Source organism: Alligator mississippiensis, chromosome 3 (genome assembly GCF_030867095.1).
Source record: "Alligator mississippiensis isolate rAllMis1 chromosome 3, rAllMis1, whole genome shotgun sequence".
Taxonomy (NCBI): domain Eukaryota; kingdom Metazoa; phylum Chordata; order Crocodylia; family Alligatoridae; genus Alligator; species Alligator mississippiensis.
This window is the reverse complement of record NC_081826.1, coordinates 203,383,744-203,407,020: the sequence shown is the minus strand read 5'-3', so window position 1 is coordinate 203,407,020 and position 23,277 is coordinate 203,383,744. Positions and strand designations below refer to the sequence as shown.

General features: G+C 44.1%; 1 long non-coding RNA gene across 2 annotated transcripts; it reads right to left on the bottom strand.

Annotated features, from left to right (window-relative positions):
* Positions 1–1,096: 1,096 nt before the first annotated feature.
* LOC109280749 (uncharacterized) lies at positions 1,097–23,277 on the bottom strand. 2 transcript variants are annotated; one of them, XR_009460993.1, is made up of 3 exons: positions 18,038–23,277; positions 15,450–15,616; positions 1,097–2,682 (listed from the first exon to the last, which is right to left on the bottom strand). It is a non-coding gene; the product is annotated as an uncharacterized LOC109280749 (long non-coding RNA). The 2 variants fall into 2 exon arrangements; XR_009460992.1 differs by lacking the exon at positions 18,038–23,277 and adding an exon at positions 16,413–18,030.

The window sequence follows — 23,277 nt, the reverse complement described above, 5'->3', positions numbered from 1 at the left end:
CTCTTACAGTCTTCTTTACTCCAGCACCCACATTCGCACCATTGGAACTGGGGTGGAATCTCTTCTTGTTTCCTAGAGAGGGACCTGCCTTCAGTTTTGGAAAATATTTTTCTTTTACAGGTGCCTCTTCTTTCTTTGGTGCCTTATCAGCACTATTCCTTTTGACATTTTGGATTTTTAAAAATCAACTGCTCCATCAGTTAAAAAACAACAGAGCTAGTTATTACAATGAAATAATAAACCAAAAAATCAAACTTCTGCCTCCTTCATTTATAACTATTATTACAAGTAACAAACTTTACTATAACTTGATGAGATTTGAAAATATATCTATACTTCCTATTAGACAGCAGCAGCTATCTGATTCAAATCTCTTTTTTATTTCTGTATAGGAAGAATGTATAAAAGGTTTCAAGGTCTTTCAGGATGAAAGCTTCTATATAAACGAGAATGATCATTTATCATCTTCATTATTCATGATATGGATTGTCATTCATTTCTGAAAAATCAGGAGAGACAAGAAACTAAAAGGATGAATAAATGCAGAATCTGATCTTGCCACATGCTCAGTGTTCACCGCTTCCATTGTCCTCAGCATGAGGTGAAGGGACTCTGAATGTCATCACCTCATACAACTAAAATTTAGTTGTAAACTAAAACCCATACATACAAAATTTCTATTGCCCATGTTGGCAAATTTCTAATGCTTATGAAAGGTAATGTCGAAGGAAGCCATTCATGGCGGGTGATAATAGCTAAGCATATGGGTTGTCAATTCCAGCCAAAGCTTGCCTTGCCTTTCACAGGAGCATTAGTGAGAATGTAACCAGGCTACCTTATTGAAAGAAGTCACTAATTAACCATGCTTTCTTGGGATTGTTAGGAGGAGAAAAGTGTAAAGTCATTGAATAGATCCTTTTTTAACTATCTTTAAAAAGTTTTTGTAAATAAAACTTGGAAATCATCTCAGTTTGTTACATTTAGATTTGATTTGGTAATTAAGAAATAAAAGACCCCATCACTTTTTAGTTAGATATGGTTAATAATTTCAATGTAATAATTGAATGCTGTACACGAATTAATCTCCAGAGGTGTGTTTTGAATGGTTTACATTTATATTTTTATTGTATACAGATATCTGATGGCCTTTTAATAGTCTTGTAATGTGGCATTTTCTTCATATAGCCAGCAGCATCAAAACATTAGATTACTCTTTGCTTTCAAATATGCAATTAGGACAATGAACAATTTGTTACACCACTAGGAACTTTGAAAATCACAATGTTCTGATTTATTTTTGAGTGTAGATAGTTGAAAAGTAAGACTCTTTGGAGATTTTTATGTTCTAATGTTCAGTTTCCCTGCCTCACACTGATGAGATCTCATATATTACTCTGCCCAGCACAAAGTCATCTATTATTCAACATGCAGTTACCATAACCATAAACTTTTAACATTAGTAGTTCCTATGAGTAATTGAACATACACACCAGCAATAGTAAATCACAACTAGGGAGACTTATTCTAATCCAGTCTTAGTGATCAATGCTAAGAAATGGCGTGTAGAAACCAAAAATCTAGGTGTTAGCTATTGAAATGTAGAGATTTCAACAAGAAAAAATAAATAGAAAATATATCTTTGATTTAAAATGTTGATTAAATGAGACTTTTCACATGAGTAAGATGCACAGAAGTTAGCAAGTGTGTGAGCACACTAGAAGAGACTAGTAATAAAATGTGATTTTCACCAGATTTACAAGAAAAGGCTGTGGAGCATTGCTCTCCATGACCTACAGGATCTGTATATGATTTCAGATTGATGCTTATTGAGGATAAAGTCCACGACATCAGTGGAGACAATGTAAACTGAGGGTAAGTGAAATCATATGAGACATAGTTTATCTCTTCAGTTAAGGGCTCTGATACCATTTCAACACAAGGTACAAAGTCCCTGATGGCCAGAAAGATTCTCTAGGGAGTGACTGCAAAGCAGCACAATGCACCTGCAAACCCCAGCTCAGTAGGAGGCACAGATGAAGCCATCATATCCTTGAAGATGGATGGCACTGATTACTTGTGGACCCTTGCAAGGTTCCTTTGGACACGCAAAGCAGCCGTGGGGCCCTTCTTGAAGGAACCTTCAGGGAGACAGTTGATGACAACACTCTTGTATACAGCACATTTTTGCTCTGGTGGGAGGTCTGATTTGGCAGGCCCCCAACTAATTAAAGTAAAAGATGAACTGAGTCCTGAATCTCTTCTCACATGTACCAATCCCACCCCAACCCAGGACCATTAAATGGACTGGAGTAGAAAAGGCTGAAAGCAATTGTTTTTCTGGCTCTCAAGGGAGAGACTTCTGTTTAAAAGGGCAGAGACAGGTTTTCCCACCCCAGCTGAAATATAATCATAATAGAATTATTAGAACAATACACAGAATGATCCAATTAGAAGTGATCAGGCTTCATGCAATAATCAGAATGTCTCTGAAACTTTTTGTTCTTTCTCGTAGAGCATAAACTGAATTGAAGACCGGGAGAATCTTTTCTTTACTGCATTACATCTGACTTGCCTTTCTCCAAAGGCAGAAAAGTTTTCTTCATAATTCATTATTAGTGTTATTGACATCTCTACTCTGGTGCATATCAATATGTCTCCACATGAGCAGGAGTTGGCAGGAGTCTGTTACATGACATGAAATAAATAATTAAGCATAAATATTAGCTGGAACGTGATGCTCATAATGTTCATTTTGGCACTCAAGTGATCTTTCCAGATATATCCTTTTATTACAAAATGTTCTAATAAAATTTAAAACAAACAGTGAGAAGAATGTGTCAACTATGTACCCTCACAGTCACTGCAAATATCATGCATCTGATTCTTAACTCACAAACATTTTATGCATGTGTAGCACCATTGAGCCAGCATCTTCTTGCAGTCACCTTATGTAAACCCAGATTAATTTCCCAGAACTCCAGAGTTATCGCAGATTAGCATAGGCTAATTGAACCACAAGCTATACTACTAACTTAAGCTGTGTTCTCTCTAATCTGTGCAGCATGCGCAGCCGTGCAGGTGTGCTCATGCCGTGCTGTCAGGCGCGCCTGTGCAGCCGTACATGCTGCGCATCTTAGAGGGAACGCTGGACTTAAGTGAAATAGCACCAATATGAGATTAGAATCCAGCTCTGTATTTGTATAACAGTATTTATACATATTATATGCAAATATATACTATATACTTTATAAATAAGTAATAAATTATATATGAAAAGATGTTATATATTTGCATATAATATCTAGAGCATAATATGAGAACAGAGTCTGGCATGCTGTATGCAGTATGAAAAATGCAGCATTGTTTTCACACCTCACATACAAATGTACAACAGATGTTTGGCTATCTCAGTACTTTTCAGTAACCCCACATTCATCATCGTGCAAAAATATGTAACACATCGTAACAGAATCGATGGAAAGCCTCTCTTATATAAGAGATTGTCGGGAGCTCTTCATTAGTAAACGTAATTTAATTTAAAACAGACAACCTGGATCTTCCCTTCATAATATTCCTCAACATGGGGCCCAGATCTCTCATTGAGAAACCACTGAGAAGTGTTTTTTGAGAGAAATGTGCCCTCTGGCTATTGGATGCACTACAGTCAGAAATCTGCTAAATCTTAAGAGTCCTCAGCCTGGAGGAGTTCTATGGACTACAAAACCATATATATGGGATATAAAAGCTTTGAAAGTTTATTTTTGGTTCATGTTTATTTGACCCATGGGGGTGATCCTCCTTGACTTTGAGGGATTGCCGATGACGATACATGGAATACTATTTTCAGACTTGCAGCTGAAGTCAGTATCCAACCATTTATTTAGAATAACTATCTTTTTACAGTAGACCATTTGGGGTTCTGTACAAAATTGAACAGACAGGCAATGTCAGAAAAATGAAGTGTGAACTGCTCATTACTAAAGGGAAGCCAGGGAATACTCATGCCTGAGTTCTTCTCTGCCACCCAAGATGATACTGAATGGCTCTGCCTCAGCATACCCAATGAGTAGGGACCTGTCTAATTCACAAGAACTGCCCCCCCAATTTCATGGGTAGAATTCGGGCCCAGGCAGCCATTTTGGGGGGCAGAGCACAATACCCCACCCCCACAACTCTGATTGGTTGAGGGGCCCTGGTGGCCCTATCCCTCACCATTGATTGGTTGTGAGGGTTGTCTGTCATGTAGCCCTGCCCTTCATGACCAATTGGCGGAGAGAGGCAGGGCCACATGACAGGCAACCCTCACAGCCAATCAGCAGTGAGGAGCAGGGGCAGCAGCCATGTTGCTGACAGCACTTCAAGCAGACAGCCCCCTCCCCACCACCGACCGCCTCCCCCATGCCACCAAGCTGCTGCAGTGCTCAATAAGTGTTGCTTTATCCCCATGGATTCCACAGCTTTTTCAGGCATTGCCTGGACTTTGTGATTAATGCCAGATTTCACAGAATTCACAGAATTTACAAAATTGCAAATTCAGTAGGTCCCCACCAATAAGTAAAGGATGACTACTACTACTACTTCCCTGCTTCACTAGAATGGAATTTGCATACAGTACACAGCAGTTGAGAGCCCCAAGAAAGAAAGTACTAAGAAAATACATGTTTTAAGCCTTCATGCAGCTTTGTGGTATTTGCTTTTGTGCTCTCTCCATTTTTGCAGCACTTCTTTTTTGCTTGCCTCCCAATGAAGCAAAATGTTATAAAAACCCCTCCCAAGTAAAATAGTCTGATAAGCTGTAATTCACTAGGAGCAGATTACTCAGGACATTTTAGTGACCTGAACAGCATTGGGATTTATGATAAAGGCAGGGAAGGGTAATGGTTCTAATGCTTGGTGCTCTAAACAGAAGGAAAAGCAAAGTCAGTATTTACATAGGGACTCAGGATTCACTGTTTGTGACAGGAACACCATAACACCTTTGGAAGTAAGCCAAACAGAAGAAACTTGATCAAAACAAGGTTCTGTACCGATGGACAGAGCCGTCCCTACAGTACAGCAAATTGGGGCGACCGCCCCGGGCCCCACGCTTTGGGGGTAGCCCTGCAGAGCTGGGCAGAGCGCTATGGCCTCTCCTGTGGGGCCTGTCTGGAGCTAGTGGCTCAGCCTTGTGCTGCAGAAGAAACCTGGAAACCACCCCCCTTTGTTGGGGTACCTTAGCCCTGCACCATGCTAAGGGGGCTCCACACTGGCTGATATGCCCCGGGTCCCGCACTCCCCTAGGGTGCTCTGCTGATGGATACAGTAGAAGACCCTGAACAAAGAAGAGAAACTTGTATAAAACAGACTGGTTGCTGAAAGGGGAAGCGCCTTGTTTCAGTAAATGCCAAGGCATTGGGCCACATCCAAAGTTCCCAAGAAACAGTTGGAATCTATTCCATGGATTTCAGTAGGCTTTGGACTGGGGACATAATGAACAGGAAGGAAATAAAGAGCAATTTCTTGCCATGCAGTTGTGCTCCCAGCCATCTGAAAGGCCTACCCCAAGCATTAGATTACCAGATGCTCAGGTTTTTAGTAATCTGTTCGCTATTACAGCTGCATTCCATGGTTTTAATAAGAAATTCTACAGCTGTGAATCCATGAAGTGCCTCCTGAAGTGTTGAGTGACTTTGGAGATTACCACTCCTCTTCACAACAGGAAGGAACTTCTCCCAAAGCGTCAGGATAACCTTAGACTGCTTAATCCTGACAGGTCTTTGGGAGAAGACAGCTTTCCCACTGAATCTTGTGATTTTTTTTAGCCCTCAGGTATTCCCTGTTCTACAGAAGATGTTAACAATTTGCTGCCAGTATTTCAAGCAGGGGCTCTAACAAAAAGTGTTCTTCCCTAGGCTGTGATAAACTTTCTCTCTCAAGGGTGCATATGCTTATAAGGAAAAAGATGGGGAAAACATATGTACTGTATTTTCTCACCTACCACATGCTCCCAAAAATCAACACCCCTTGCTTTTGGAAGGGAGAGTATAAAAAAAAAAATTCCAGAGTCACGGCCAACAGTATGCTATCAAGTAAGTTCTTCTGGACATACATAGTGTCCAGGAAGTGTGGCATCCCGAAGGACAGTCCAAGTAAGACAGCAAAAACTTCCTGGTGTGGCAAGGAAGCAACAAGTCTGGGCTCCAGATTCTTGCAAGGGAATAGCAAGCCTCTTGCTTCTTTACTATAAATAATTCTTTCTATAAGCTCCTATGAATAAATAATAATGTTGTTCCCACACCATGAGCCTTATCAAGATACCACAGATTAAATACAGCAGCTCAGTTACCCTGAGCCAGCCCCATTAGTGCTTTAGGCACAAGCTACAATGTCCAGACTCCGCAGCCATGAGAGGGTTAACATGGGACCCAGCCCTTTGTTTGCTGGGGTCCCAGAGAAGTGGCAGTCACCTTGACAGCATTCTAGCACAGAGCTTACATATATACCTCCCTGCTTGTATTCCAGCAAAGAAAAATCACCTTCCCTGCTTAAGATACGCATCTTAATCTTGGAGGGTTGATGCTGGAGGAAAGGTGGCATGCTAATAGATCTGGTAGAGTCTGAGGAGGAATGCCTTGCGTTTGAAAACTGGTCTAACTATCCCAGCTACAGAGTTGGTCCAATAAAAGATAATTACCCTAAGAAACCTTTATTTTGTGTATAAACAAAAACATTTTCTCACATCATAAACAGGGGAAGAGGCAACTGCATTTGCCAAACAAAGTTATATTAAGCAAACATTTATACTACCTCTATTGAATATTATTGGTTGTGTAATAGAAAGTTAATTTTCAATAGGCAGGGAATAAATATATTTTAGAAAAATCCTGCCATGTGTTTCAATCCAATGTGTCCCAAAGGCAACCAGTTTAAACTTTTTCTGAAGTTTTTATGAGACCTGGGAATAAAAGTCCTCTCTGGTAAAGATGATTTAACAGCAAACAGAAAGGGGGTGACTCCATTGCATGCATGAAAACCTCTTAAATCTACTCTTCATTTTTGTGGCAGAATTTTAACCAGGAACTCCTGGGAGGCCCCTTTTGGCCATCACAGGAAGCTGTTTGAGAAGCTAAAGCCAACAGTGCTTTCTCTATTTATATGAATAATGATTTTTCCTGAACAGCAGAGTAAGATCAAGGTACAGACAATTTGTTTCCAGTCTCACACACGTATTTTTCTTAATTCAAAGCAAAATTCCTACTGAGGTACTGGGCAAATACTTAGGTAATTTGACTTCACACCTTGTGCATCATCTAAAGTTGATTTTTGTTAAAGACCAGCTTGGAGGAGCACATCAAGCCAGGCTGCACTTGGCCTATGCATAGGAGTGCAAGGCATGAGATAATACAATAATCATTCACCTCTATGTCTCCCTACGCACAATACTGGGGCCACCTACCATTTCAGCCTTCTGAGAACAAGTACATTTGAGCATATATTAGCCTAACAAATTTCCTACCATTACAATGGCATTGGCAGTGACTACTTCTTTCCCTGAATTTTACCTGTGGCACACTTTCAGTTTTTTTGTATAATGTGTTTAATGGCTGTACTATGTGAGATGGGCCAGAGTGAACAATCTTGTGGGCCTTTGCATAAATGGTTGCCTACAGAAAATTAGATTCAAAGACCAGTAGACCCCTCCCAGTATATTTTTCTTCATTCCTATTACAGCACATCATCTTTGAACTCTTATTGGTGGATACCTCATTTTGCACAATATGTTTTTCAGACATTGGCGTATTTATTGTTTGGCATGAACTCTTAGCATTTCTGATCTTCAACATGTTTTAATTGCATTCCTTTGCACTGCCTCATTGTTTTTCTTTGTGGGGGAGGGGCAGATTAAGCCCTAATGTATTTGGATACCATTAAAATCTTGTAAGGTAGTAGCAGTTTGGAAAGTGATTCAGTATCAAAGCAAGAAAACTCACAGCCTGTCCCAAACTTGTCTAATCATGCAACAAGGTAGTATGAAGAGAGAAATGTTCATCCCAATCACTAGCAGTTACTTTAATGGTGACAGCCTGTATATAAATTAATATTTGAGCAAGGCACAAGCACCTTTAGTCAGATTGAATCATACCATACAGCCTGTATAATCCCACTACACTCAATGGAAGTTCTTATGGGAGATGGTACTCATCCAATCTGAAGTTCAGTCATGTAAAGTATCCATTCAAAAGTCCCTGATTTGTATGTCTGGGATAGATCACTTTCTAAAATGTCCAATTTATTCAAAAAGAACAGGATATTTTATTTTTACAGCAGCTGCATCTGGGTTACATCTAGTAACAAGACTTGTTAAAACCAACTCTTGGTGTGGGACTGCACACCTCTAGCACAAAACGGCTGAAACCATGAGTTAGAATAATTTATGTTGGTTAATTATTTGATAAGAAGATATTTAATGTTAAACCAAAGAAACAAATTACCAGTGTAGTTGTTCAGCCTTCAGAAGTGGGGATCTGTTTGCCAGGAAGGGAAAATAGATGGTAAGCTTTGAAAACATCATAGGTTGCTCTCACAAATTAAATTTCAGAAAACTAATGGGATGCAAAGCTAAGGCGTAAACAAAACTGACAAATACAAAGCCAAGGTTTTACAAAATGAATGTCAAAAGAGAGGCTTGGAAAACCATACACAACCAACTAAATAAGTGACCTAATTAAAAAAAATGCTGGACTTCCAGCAACTCTACAATAATTGTCGTTGGATGATTAGCACCTTTGAATCAAGCCTCTGAATTAGGCTCAGGATCTGATGCATTTGGATACAGTGGGCACGTCCACACATGCAAGCATGTGCACTTGCAGCAGCTCAAATAGAAGTGGTGCAAATCTGAGTCGGGGCTTTTTGCCTCAGCGCACATGCTTGGACATGCACTTTGTTGAGGAGCAAATTGTGCAACTTGAGGCAAAATAACCCTGCCTGGCTTCTCCCGGATCTGCAGTCAGGGGGAGCTAGATCCTGGGTCCAGGACCTGTGCTGTCCCCAGCAGTATAAAAAAGCTGCCTTGTCCTGGCCCCAGCAGTACAAAAACTGCCCTAGCAAGTAGCTCAGGGCTACTCGCTCTCAGGAGCTTCTGGGACCCAGCCAACCTGAGGACGATACCCCTTGTGCCAGCTGGACTGCTGAAGCAGCCCTGAGAGTTCCCTGCATCCTCTACCCAATGCAGCAGTCTGGCAGTGGGGGCTGCTGCCTGGCTGTGACCTGCTGTGCACCTGCCAGACCCAGATGGGGACTGCACAGCCAGTAGAGGCATCTGCCCCTCTGGGCCAGCTGCCAGTGGACTGTGGCTGCAGGGTTGGCCTTTGCGCGGTACTACTGGGCAGCTATTGTCCAACCATCTGGGCAACTATCGTCCAGAAGATGTTCCAGGTGTGGTGGCTTGCTTTGAACTGTCAAACCATGTCCTGCTGGCCCCATTTGGCCAGGAGGTCAGCCACAGCCAGCTGGGTCCAAGTGCTATGGCCCCCCACACAAGGGCCAAATTGCCCCCACAGGGGCTACCACCCCCATGCAAAGCCCACATACCCCACCCCGGCCCCCTGATTGCTGCCCCATCTGGCCCCACCCCTGCCAGCTGCTGTAGCCCCCACAATGGCTGCCCCACCCAGCCTCACCCCCCACTCCTCTAGACCCTCCCAATGGCTGCTCTGCCAGGACCCCTCCCCCACTTGCACCCCCAGGCCCCCATGGCTGCCCCGCCAACCCCAGGCACCATCACTTTAAAAAAAAAAAAAAACAGAAAAAAGCCTCTAATTACCCTAGAAGCAGAGGTGGGGGGGGGCCTCTGGGGCCACCTGGTAGAGCCCCCCTGGGCAGCACAAAGCAGCGGGGGGCAGGAGCACCCAGGCTGGGGCTGCTGGGGCTGTCCCTCTGCCCTGTGCTGTGCGGGCGAGACCCCAGTGATAGAAATGGCAGCTGAACTACCAGTAAGTGCTGGGGGGGACAGGGATCGGGGGGGGGGGCTTGAGGAGCAGGAGGGGGTGGGGCTGGGGAGAGCGGGGGATGGGGCCGGGCACTGCCAGGATCGAGGGCCTTGGGTGGGGGGCAGGCAGGGGTGAGGCCAGGCAGGGCAGTGGTGGGGGGGGCTGAGGGAGCAGGCAGGGCCAGCAGCGGTCCCCTGCCATAGTCTCCTCCCCCCTCCTCCTGCAGCCCCCCCAACCCCTTACTTATGGCACTGGAGCCATGGTACTGCGCTGCCTGGCAGGCCACGTGTTCAGCACCAGGGCAAGGGGCAGCCAGAGCATCTCTGTGGAGGACCTAGCCTCCGGTTGCCTCAGGGCATGATCCACTTTTTTAAGCTTCGGTTTTTTTAGACTCCTGGATACCCAGGGGTCTAATTTTCATGCAGGGAACATTTTTTCATTCCTGCATGTTTCTTTTGCCCCGTCCTGTCTTTGAGACAGGGCAAGAGGCACGTGCACCCTTGTCTGGATGCGCCCAATATGTCTCTTTGAAGTCTCCTGTCATGCCAGAACCTGCTATTGATCTTGAGAAAGGTAATCAGCCTTTGGACATAGATAAGTATAAACATGCTATGTGTAATGTCTATGGGCTATATCAATTCCTGGCAAACTTAGTGTAAGCCAATGGGGTTGTATAAGAGATTCAGAAGTCAAGGCATGGAAAGGCATAAAGAAAAACAGTTCTCCCCCTTTGGCTAATGTGCCAAAGATAGAAAGATCAGATAGAAAGGGGAATTGAGGAGTAATGAGCCTTTCCAGCTTCAGTCATCGCTAAAATATACTTAGGCTGTGTGAAAACATAGGGAATCACTCAGTTAACAGTCACAGAAGATTAAGGACATGGACTGGATGGATGTAAGACAATGCAATTGAACTTGCAGCAGGAAGTAGATTCATCCCAAAGAGCTGGTCTTTCATTGCTTTGCAGTTCTAGTGATGTTGCCAGCGTGAGAATCATGTTTATACTGTAAATCCTCACATTACAATTTTGCTTTATGTTCCTTTTTAACTCTCCACTTTTAAATTGCTTCATTGCAAAGGGGATTACATCTTATTTTATCAACTGTGAATGTAAAAGCTAATAACTGGGAAGGTGCTTATTTTAAATGTTTCTATTTAATACAAGGAAGCAGATATTATTACAACCTTGAATATATTTATCCTCACTGATGCCTAGTTTCCTTACCATCTAATCATGAACACACTTTATTTTCTGAAGGTTTTAGAGTCTGCTCAGAAGACAAAGAGTTTTTCTTTAAAGACTTGAACTCTGTACTCTTTATACTGACTTGGAACCTGATCTTGCTTCCAGTTACTCCACTAACCTCATGGAATGATTTGTGACAGCAATATTAGTGAGAGAAGAGGCCCCTGGACCATCTCTGACTTATGCTGCCTGTTGGGAGATTAGGGAAGGGATTGCTTTCTCTGAAACCCTGATAGGAAGGGTGAAAGGGGCTTATAACCCCCATTACTGTAAGAGAGCATGAGGCAGCCAGTGCACAGCCAGCAAGGAGGAATAGGCAGACAAGAACTAAACAGGAGTAGTAGCTCCAAAGCTGCAGGCCACTTATCTGGAGGAAGCAGTTAAAAGAAGATAAGCAACACGTACTGGGCTCTAGGCAAGAACTGAACAGCAGCTACAGAAGAGCTAGGCAGGCTGTTGACAGTTAGGCAAGTGGATAACCTGTGTTACTGAGAGCTGAGTCAAGCAGCAGAGCTAACTGGCTGCAAGAGGATAGCTTACAGAGGGCACGTGTACGTGTGACAGTATATCGCCATAGCAATGTGCTACAGTGATATAGTGTTGGTGGTCATAAACCATGAGGCCACAGCTACATTGCCATAGCAATGCACTTCCTCATCTTAGCACGTTGCTACAGTGACATAGCAGCAAAAAATAACCACTGGCAGCATGCACGGCACAGTACGGGCTGTTACTGCACCATCATTTAGTGCTTCCAAAAGGATGGTGCAATAACAGCAGATACTGTTTGGAAAGAGTACTGCCAAAAGGAAGTGCTAAATGATGACACCAATGATGCAATGGCACCATAGGGACATGTGTAGATGAACCCAAAGAAGCTGGTTTAGCCAACAAGATAGTGCTACAGAGAGTGGGCTGGGAGAAGAAGCTTGTAGAGAGGTAGGCTGCAGGTTCAGACTTTGGAGAAGTAGGCCTCAGGGCAATCAACCTGCTAATTGGTAAAAAAGTACCCCTATTACTTAGTAGGGAAGCAGAGCTATGAGCCTGCTTGTAGGAAGATAGGCTGCAGAGTGGCAAGCTTGCAGATGAAGAAATAGGAAACCCCAATGCCTGGTTCTGAGAGGCAGGGAAGAGAGAGGAGTCAGCAGAGGAGAGAGAGAGAGATAGAGAAAGAAACAACTTATCTCATCAGAGCTCCTTCAAAACCAGGGCCCTCTAGCCCAGGATCTTAGTGTGTATGCATGTGTATATCTATCTATCTATCTATCTATCTATCTATCTATCTATCTATCTATCTATGTGTGTAGATAGATAGATCTTAATTTATTATATATGTATATATACTAAGATCCTGGGCTAGAGGGCCCTGGTTCTGATGGAGCTCTGATGAGATAAGTTGTTTCAGTTCCATAGTTGTTTCATTTTGAGTTTGGGTGTTATACTGTGAAGGGAAGCAGGAGGAAGAGGAGGTCATGGTAGAGAGGCCAGTGATAATCAAAGGGAAAGACAAAGACCAGGAGCGTGGATTGTTTGAGATCAGTCCTGAAGAACAGCACCTTGCTCAAGGAATCAAGATGAAAGACTGGGCCAGACCAAGGCAGCCCAATGGTGAACAGGGCAGAGTGAAGCATCCAAGGCTTACTCTGGATCCTGAGGGCAGCCTTCCAGATTTGCATTTAACCACCAAAGCTCTAGGGCAGGACCCCGAGAGGTCAGAGTGGGAAAGACAGCTACGATTCTGCTACACTCCATGTGGCAGAATGCCATCTCAGTCTCTCCCCAAACTCTGCTATCAGGCTTATTAGCTATCTGACAATTTGGTTACCAGGGTCACTGCAGAGGGCAGACACCCCTGCCCCCATCTGCTTCAGGTAACCCTGAGTTGTAAGCTGAGCTGGATACATTCCTGAGGAAGGGGGAACCTGCTCCCTTTGCCTACTGACTGGCCTCACACACCTGGGTGGGGGGGCTTAAACTCCCTATTGTTCTAAGCAATGACATCATGACTGGGAGGAGGCTAGAGACCCTGCCAGTGTACCCGGAAACCAGTGATGAATTTCAAATTGGTTGGGTGACAGCCTACAACTGCTGGCCTTAATTGGATCAGGTAAATGAGGTCATAAGGTCTATATAAGTTAAAGACTTCCCAGGAGGAGGGACAGCAGCCATGAAGAAGACAGGGATGAGCTGAACACCTGCAGCTCTCTCTTGAAACAGATGGACACGCTACAAACTGCCTGCCTCCAGAGGAAAGCTCTATCAGCCTCTGGATGATACGTGTGAGTAAGCTACTTGAAATCTAACTAAATATATAGCTTGCAGTAACTCAGATGCTTAATCAAAGGCTACCATGCCCCTGTTTGCTCTAAGGGTTTTTCTCTGATAGTGCTCTAACTTGTACCCTATTCCAAACCTACTCCTTGTAATCAATAAAGTTCTTCTCTGTATCTAGCATAGGACACTTATTGGGAGACGGGCTAGATTATGCCTGGGGGTCCCCTTCGTCTAGCTGACTAAGGGAGATTTGTGCTTCAGACTAAGGGAAGCACCTGAACTTCTTGCAGTGGGTCAAGAACTCTTCAGGTCTATAAAGCCTGTGTAACTCGTGAGGCAGAGCCACTAACAGACTGAGACTTGTGAGTGGTGGTGGCATTACCCCCAGGCTTGCGGGTGTGCTCCAGGAAGGAGGTTGGCCAGATGTGAGGCACCCCCAGGGAAGCACTTGGAGCTTGGTAGGTGGTCAGATGCAGTGTGGTGGGTGTCTCAGTGCAGGAGCACCCCCTACTGGCCTGCCACACTCCAGAGGCAGATTTTGTTACAGTCAGCTGTTAGTTATTATTTACCATATTTACCCAAATCCAAAATGAGGCTTCCCCATGCCCCTTCATCCAACGTGGGAGGGGGTGAAGAAACCTCATCTTGGATTCACATATGACCTGGGGCAAATGGCTGCTTTGGCCCTGTGTAGTAGGACAAGCTAACAAAAAAAGCAGTAGCATCCCAGTGGCATTGCAGCTGTGCTGTTCCAGAAAATATGAGAGAGGCAAGGATCTTTGTGGGTATTCTCTCTTACTGGGCCAACTACATGGTTGGGATAGACTTATACAAGCTTTTGAATGCAGTGTCATTCTTCAGGGATCTCAGGAAGAAGGGACTACATTCAAAAACTACTCTAAGGCTTCTGAATGCAGTGCCTTCTTCCTGAGGTCCCTGAAGAATGGCACTGCATTCCAAAGTTTGTTGAAGTCCAACCCAACCATGCAGCTGGTCCAGTAAAAGAGATTACCCATCAAGATGATCTCTTCTGCCCCTGACAGAAGGAAACAGTGTAGGGAGAAGGACCATACTGAGAATTCTTAGAAGGGAGTCGGGTCATTTGCAGCCCCCAATAGCTGTGAACATGCATGCTCCAGTGAGAGTCTTGTGAGACCCCCAGAGAGGAGAGACCACAGAGTATTTCTGCTGCAACACAGCACTGACTCACCAGAGGGCCCCTGTGTGTGTGTGTGTGTTCAAGACCAGAATATGGTGGTGGGGGCTGTCCAGTCACTAATCCAGAGAAGAATGGGTGTGTGGTGCAGGGTGGGTGATGCCTGTCCCACACAGTGCACACATATGTGTGCAGTAAGCAAACACACAGGGAGGAGGGAGAATGAGGGTGTGCTATGGCAGTGCCTGGGCTTGGGCTAGAGCAGGAGCCCAGACTGTCTCATTATCAGCTGGAGGGAGGCAGGATGGGGCCATGGTGTGGCTCTGGGGTTGGGCACCAGTAATCAGGGTGGGAAGTAACCCCCACAAGTCAGAGGATCCATTTAACTGTACCACTAAGCCCTTGAAATGTGTGTTCAGCAGCAACTTGCCTCCCCTCTACCTTGGTATTGTTACTGATGCCTGCTTTGTTTATGAGCTCCATTTCCTGCACAGAAGAAAGAAGAGAAGGTGATCCCAGGCCAGGATGATTGCATGGTGCTGCATCACATACTCTTGGCTTCCCTGCAGGTACCAGTGGCAGGTAGGTGGTAGAGCTGGTGAAGGAGGTGGGATCCACACCACAAATAAAGAACCCCTATTGCAAAACCATATGGCTGCTAGGTGGTACTTCAGTGGCAGCAGATCTAATCCCATGGCTCTAGAACAGTGGTTCTCAGCTTTGTCAGGCCCAAGACCCCGCCCCTTGTGTGAATTGAGAAGTGCCCCATTTCAAAAGCTAGTTAATTGATTACAGCACTTACCTCCTTGCAGAGGGGCCAGGCAGGGGAGAGCCTGAGCCTGCCTTTATCTGCTCATCTCCTCACACTTCTTGTGCACCTTTCAAAGAATCTAGATCATCCTGGTGGAGAATCAGTGCTGTAGGCACTGTACACAGCAAGGCATGGTCCCCATCACAGGGTATTTACAGCTGAAAGGGAGGGCAAACAGAGGCAAAGGGAAATGGCATGAGTGCCCCAAAATCACAGTGGGTCAGCAGCAGAGCATTCTGGGGGTTCAGCTATGCTATGGGGCCTTTAGCAACAATGGTCAAGTCCCCTGTTGCATAGACTCAGCGCTCCTGGCACAAATAATTTTTCTGCTGGCAGAGGAACACCAGCTCTGCAGGCAGCTGAAGCTGTTTTGGTGGTAGAAGCTCTCTCCTCCCAGGAGAATTGTCTCTGAACCAGGGATTTAATGATCTTTTCGAAACTCAGATACCACCAGAACTTTGTAATGTAGACTCCACCTGCCTCAGTCCAGTACCATATCTGCTAGACCACAGTGGCATCCTATTGTGATAAAAGTATTGTGCCCTTTTCATTGCATCATCTGAACTCTACCTCCTATTCCCCACCCTTTCTGCCAATTCACAAGAAGACGTTCTTCATCCTGGTTGGCTAAAGCTTTGTTTTAAATGAGATGAATCAAGAAAATGATGGATTTCCAGAACATCAGTGGTGTAACTAGGGAGAAGCAACTGGGGATGCCATCTCAGGTACCAACTTGGGGGACTGGCAGACAAAAATGGCTCCTTTTACAACTACACAACCTTGCCCACAGTAGTGGCAGTGACTGGCACCACTGTCCCTGTGTGGCAGCAGCACTGGCTGTCCAGCTGAGTCATTCTATACCTCTGCAGAACACTGTTCCCCTCAAACTTTTAAGGCTCTTCCTATGTAACATATTTCTAACTCAGTTATCAGGCCTAATTCCTTTCTGCTTACCAATGGCTCATCATGGGAGAGTCCCAGCCCTTCATGCATTTTCTAAAACTCATGGGATTTTCTTACTGATATCTTCAGAGATGGAATGTCATGCCACATACCACCTCAGGTGTTTTTTATCTCTGTGTGAGTTTTTTCTTATCTACAGCAGAAGATAGCCCATTATTACTTTGATTATACAGTAATAATCCTAATGTTATAATTCTGTATTTCTAGAGAATCAAAACTGATTCAAATGTAAAGACTTTATCATCTGATGTTTGGGAAAATTGTCAACCTGCAGTACATCTGAACAAGAGTTCTGTGTATGTCTCCTTGATCAGCTTACTGTCTCCAGCCTCCTCACTGCTTGTCTTCCTTTCCAAAATAAACAGAATAAAAGGGATAGGGAGAAGACTCCCCCTCCCCCCAAAAAACAACAACAACAACAACAAAAAACACTATTTGGAGAAAATGGTTTGCTTTGTTACACTCTGAAACTAGATATTAAATATTTGAACAGGGACAGCTTGTTCATTTTGTTTAATATTCTGGTTCAATTATCAGTACACTCAGGAGTATCTGAATATTCTTGATTCAGTTATAAAAATTGTTCAGGAAAGCAAAGGAAATAGCCTAATACCTTCCATTATCTCTTGGGTTCATTTCAGATCTCCCTAGAGAGATTCATGCTTCCCAGTTTCAAGGACACTGAACTATTGTTTCCTTGTCCTTCTGGAGCTTTTTTTTCCTGTTCCACTGCTGTCATTTTCTGATGGACATGTAGAGTGATGGGTAAGACAGAACTGAGGGGGCTGACCACGCAGTCCTAAAACTGAACTATTTTGACTAGATCCCATTTGAAGAGAAACTGAAATATGTTTTAGAGTTCCATTCACACTTATTTAGAAGAAGGATTTGCTCATGCTTATTTCAACCTATTGCAGAGGTGTCAAACATCCAGCCTGTGGGCCATATCCAACACACACAGTCACTCAATCTGGGCCACCAGGCTACTGATGGGCCACCAAAAGTTGGCAAGGAAAAGTTGATACAGCCCCACCCTGGTTGCCCTCTAGTGGCCTCATCCATCTCCACTGCTACAGCACCAGTTCCTCTGCCCCCCGCCCCATGATAGAGTTGCCATGACCATGTGCCCCATGCCAAAGCTAGAGCCAGCAGCTTTAGATCTGACACATGGCATGCAGGGGCTGAAGCTGTGCCACATGCCAGAGCTGGAGTTGACATACCACTACCACCACTGCACACCTCAGTCTCTTTTTCCCAGACTGTGCATGTGATTCTGGCAAAGAGTTTTGTCTTGCAGTCAAAGAAATAGAACAAGGAGGAAATACTGGGTCAGTATGTTGAAAACAGAAGGAGTTGTTAGGGATTTTAGATGTAAAAAGAAAAAAAAAGCCTGGGTTAGAGACTGTCCCATTTAATTTAGTTCTGTACCACTCTATACATATTTGAGATTCCAAGAAATAGTATAAAAACCAGACTTCAGATAACCACAACAAAACAATGACAGCAAGCAAAAGCATCATCCAGATAATATCAGCTTGTATTTATTTGTCAAACTTCCCAAGAACCAAAAAACAGATGCTCTGTGAACTTTTTTGTAAAGAGACAGTTACACTCACTTTAGGAAACTCCATTTCCTCTTATAAGTCAGTTCTGCTCTTCTGATGCACATTTTGGGAAGTTAGCAACAGCATAATTTTGGGGAAACATGGATCCAGCTGCAGTTAAATATAAAATTCAAATACTTTATAGTAGCAAGAGAACACCAAGAACTGGTGTTTCCTTCAGCGTTTACATGGAGGAAATATAGTCTTGCAATGTAAACAGATAAAAATGAACCACTCTTGGTGCTGACAGACATGCAGCTCCCCTCTGTAAGTCATGGTGCTTTGCAGAAAGTGCCATGAGTGAGTGCCCCTCCCCTCCACACCCAACAGACCTTCACTGTTGGGTCAGGGGGATGTGGGGAGGAGGGAAGAAAGCAAGCTCCGCTTTGGAGCTGATCCAGTGGAGGAGCTACCTGCCTGCAGCCTCTCTACCCTCCCCTCCCCCACAACTCTGATGCTGTCTGCAGGAAGGGTGGGGAAGGGAGCTGCAGGCTGGTGTTTACCCAACCTGAGCTAGATGAGGAAGGGGCTGAGGGCAGGGGCCGCAAGGTGATGGGGCTCCAATCTACCCATCTCCCTTCAACTCTGGCAAACCCCAGCCCCTAGCTTCCTCCCCCCACTCCCTTTCTGCAGACAGCAGTGGAGGCAGGGATGGGCTGCATCAGCTCAGCCCCAATCATGTTCAGGAACTGACAGAAGTTCCCTAAGGCACTCCCCTTTAGAACACCTTCATTTGATCCCTCATTACATTAGGGTTAATTTGTCACATGATCATCCCTTTTTAAAGCTCTCTGCAGCTGTGCACTTCTGTCATGGCACAGCTGTAGAGTGCTTTCAGGGGCCCCAATCACATGACAAGTGTCATTTCTGTCAGTGCCCCCTATCAATCTTTGTTAATTCTATTAACCCAGCTCAATGAAGTTATCCTTCCTTCCAATTCTTTACAAAGCCAGGGTTGGGACAGATTCCTCTGTTCATTAGTGGGACATTTGTGGAGTTCAGAAGGCCTCACTTAAAGCTAATTTCATTTCTTGATACTCCATTGACTTCTGAGGAATTTTACATCACTGACAAATTATTTTTGAAAGTAAACACATCCCAACATTTTTAAGGAACTAAAAATTCCTTACCACTGGCCCACTCAGTCACATCAGCCCTAAATTTCCATTAGAAGGATAACACGGTATCAAGTCATCTGTTAAGTTTGGGGCTGCCTTGCTCAGCCAACTGCATTGAATTGACCCGCTTGCTCTGAAAGGATAATGTAAAGAAACTGCTAACATCAGTACCTTGTTTGAAGTTCATGGCTGTTGCTATAAGAAGACTGAAATGAGAGCTATGAAGTATGTCTATCTATGAAGCCTATACCTGGGCAAAAGATAGGAGTTTATCTAGGAGGAGAAGAAGGAGGAAAGAATGCACTTTATCTTATATTTTTATGGTAATCATGTTCCAAAGCTAAGACACTACATTTGGCAGGGAAATGTGAGGAGAAATTGTTTTTAATGAAGTCTTTGTGAACACTGGTTCTGAGAAGTTTGAGGTAAAGAAAATGGGCTGCATTTATCTTTCATGTAAGCATTTCAATGGAATTGCAGAACAAATAAATTGAGCCATGTCTGTTCCTACTTTGCTGTAGCAAAACATTTGCTACTTCAACACAAAAAACTACAGAGTTATGGTAGTTTCACATGTTTGTGGTTTTGTGCATATGGGTGTATTTAAGATAATAAGCAATGATGCTTGTGTGAGATATTAGGAGCATTTTAAATGTGGTCCTGGATGACTAGGGACTACTGAAGGTTAGTCTTGGTAAATGTAGCAGGCTCAGTAGGCTCATGGGCACAGGGCTGGTCATGACAGCCCCTGGGTGCTATGGAGCTCCTGCTCAGCTCTCACTCTAATGTCACCCTCCCTCAAATACTTGCCCACTATGCTTTGTTCTTATTGAGAGTTGAATGAGAGCAGCTGCCCATGGGCCTTACAGTGATCCCCAATCTTGCTGAAACCTGCACTGAGTCACTCCTGGACCCTACTGGTCTTGACCCAGCCCACAAGTCCAATCAGCCCTTCTTGCTTTGCCCATACCCCTGCAGGGCACCTGTAGCCTTAAGGCCAGATTGCTTGGTTCCATTTCTCCCCTACACCACACCCCAAACCTCACAGGTATCATCAATCCTTGATGCTCTCACTTTATACTCTCAACCCATCTGGGCCCTCAGACCACCTGGTCCCTTACTCAGCCCCTTCCTGAGTTCTCAAATGCCTGGACCCACACATAGCCCCTTCTCCAGGCTCTTGATCCTTGGTCCCACATATAATCCCTCTCTGGGCCTGCAGACCCCCTGATCCACCTCTCTGGGCTTAGGGACCCCTTAGTCCAGTTCAGCCCCATCTGGGCCCATGGTCTCTCTGGTCTGGGTCTCTATAAATGGGCCTTGAGCCTGCTCCAGCAAAGTTCAAGGATAAACCCAGGTCCACTAAATCAAAGCACCTGCATCCTCTAGCAGGCGTCCAAACCCTCTCTGGACTTAACCTAAAACCAAGGCCACCTTCCTATAGATAGGAGCCCCTCTCTGCCCCAGGTACCTTCCCTTGTCTCCCAGTCTGCAGTTTCTCATTCAGCTACACTGTCAGTTCAAGAGACTTGCTGCTCTGCTTTCAGAAGCTCCTCCCTTCATAGCTGCCAGGGCAAGACCCCCTGACTGGTGCAGGCTCTGGGCTTATATAGCTCAAGCCTGAGCCCTCTTCTGGTCAGGTGAGTCTTTCATTAGCTCCCTTAGCCATTACCTCTCTCCAGCTGCTTGCTCCCTTAAAGGAGCAGGCTCATTCCAGTGCCCTGCTACAGTACATAAAAGCAGATGGCCACCTCCACTAGCAGATTTACTGGGGCATAGAAACCATCATCATCTAGGTCAGGTACAAAGCCCAGTCATCCAATTCCATCCTTAACTCTTCCATGTATGTGATAGAAGTGACTGTAATGGAACTAACATATCAAAGCATGATTACACATGACTATGCAGTGCTACTAGTGATTCTCCATGCAGGGAATCAGCACTTGTGTTGAGCTCATAAAGTTTATGTGGGATTCAGGTGGTATAGAGGTGATTGCTGAACATGTAATAGTGAATTTTACCTTAGAAATAACTAGTTCTGGACAGACTGAGAGGGAAGGGCTGGGAGGCAGCTATTTCTATGTATATTGCCTGCTATTGTATGTTTGCATAAAGTTTGAAGTCAGTGCAAGCAAGTGGCATCTGGGAAATAGATTTGTCCTGCCTTTCTATTGCCATTTCCATGAATTTTCATTGAACTATTTAAGCTTAGTTCTGTTTCAAATACAGATCACAGAGGCAGTGTACACACATTCACATTATCTGGGAGAATCCTCCCGGGTTTGTTCTTCTGGTAGCAAAACTCATCCAGAGCCATGTGTACAGGAATTTGACTGCCCTGAAGAGTGGAGAGCTTGTAAACCTAATGTGGGCAGGAAGGAAGGTCTGTGCCCCCGTCTCAGTATCCTCTGCAAGCTCCCTTTTTCTGCCCAGCAACAGATTACAGCAGTACATAGGGCAATCCTGACTGGCTAACCTAGACTGCCCATGGTCAGTCTGTGTTGTCAGCTTGTACAGACATTGACTCTCCCACAACAAACTCTCCTGAAAGTGATTTAACCCTGGTTGTTCCCAGGTTATTTTTCTCCTGAAGCAGCCACTTCTAGTCTGGAATTAAAAGCCTGAACATCTGTACACTCGTGGTTTTTCCTGGAAGAGCAATGACTCTCCCAAGACAAACCAAATGTCTGTACAAGGGCAGAATCACTGAAAAGTGGGGCTGGAATGGACCTCTGGACATCATGTAATCCAGCCCCCTGCTCAAGACAGGATCATCCCTATCTAAACCATCCCATAGAAGTCCTTGTCTAACCTATTCTTAAAACTCTACAATCAACCCTACTGCACAACTACAAGACATCTTACCCAAAGACACCAACAGCACCCTAATCTGTAACAAGTAAAGGAGGGGAACAGTTGTTTCTTGTATTACTGATTTTCCATTTTTCTAACATTAACCTAAATATAAAAACACACAAAACTGATCTTTACTCAACTAGCATGAGTCTTTTAGTTTAAAAGAAATGTGTTTTGCCAATCCTATACAAGGGCTTCATGCCCATAATTTAAATGAGACACTTAAGATGATGAATTGAAAATAAAACTTGCCTGGAACTGCCAATAAGTCAATTTTTGCTTCCAAATAAGTATCTTTCTATACCAGGAACCTGAAGATGACATAAGAAATAAAATAAAGCTCCCTTTTTTAGTTTATATTATAATTATGACAAAGTGTGGCACAGACAAGACTAAAGCCTATCTTTGATCAGGATTTTTTTTTTTTGCAAGCTAAGACCTAGAAGTAAGGAATAGTTCCATTTTATCATCACCACCCAGTCAGAAAAAAAGGTAAGAGCTCTACAGTCTGACTTTTTACTGTCACACCCCAAAAGCATAAGAATAAACACTAAAAACTAAAAGGTGTAAATTAAATGATAAACTATAGACTATTAAGATGCCCAACTATAAATCCCTAATGTTTTACATTACAACATTTACTGTTATGTATTATGAAGTGACTCTAGAAATAAGATTTCAAGCACATAGTAGAGACGGTAAGAAAGCACCCAACCCATTAAAAAGAAACAACTGTTGCTCTGCTCCCTGCTTTCTGCCTCCTTCCCTATCTGCTGCTTTCTGTTCCATGTCCCATCTGCCATTGTATTGTCTGTCCCCTCCCCAGTCTGCCTCATGCAACACACATGCAAATTGTACCTACAGGTGGTCTCCCCAGGCAGGATGAAAGCATTCTCAGCCCAGGGAGAGCAGCTTTTATGCTCTTTCATAGATTCCTTAAGAAGCCCACTAAGCTAACCACTTCTAAAAAAGCCCTTTAGGGGTATGTCTACACACCACCCTACGTCACAGTAGTGATGTGCTATATCACCATAGTGCATCACTACGGCAATGTAGGGTGACTAACTTGTTTGGAGAGGCATGAGATTTCATAGGTAACAACCACTTTGTCCGATGCTGACAAAGTACTAGGGGTGTGCAAAATGGGCCCTATTCGATTCAGATTCAGCCCAAATCAGGGACAGTGATTTGATTCATTGATTCAGATCACTATCCTTGATTCAGTTCAGCTGAATCTGAATCTGAAGATTCAATGCTGATTCAGAGAATCACCGATGA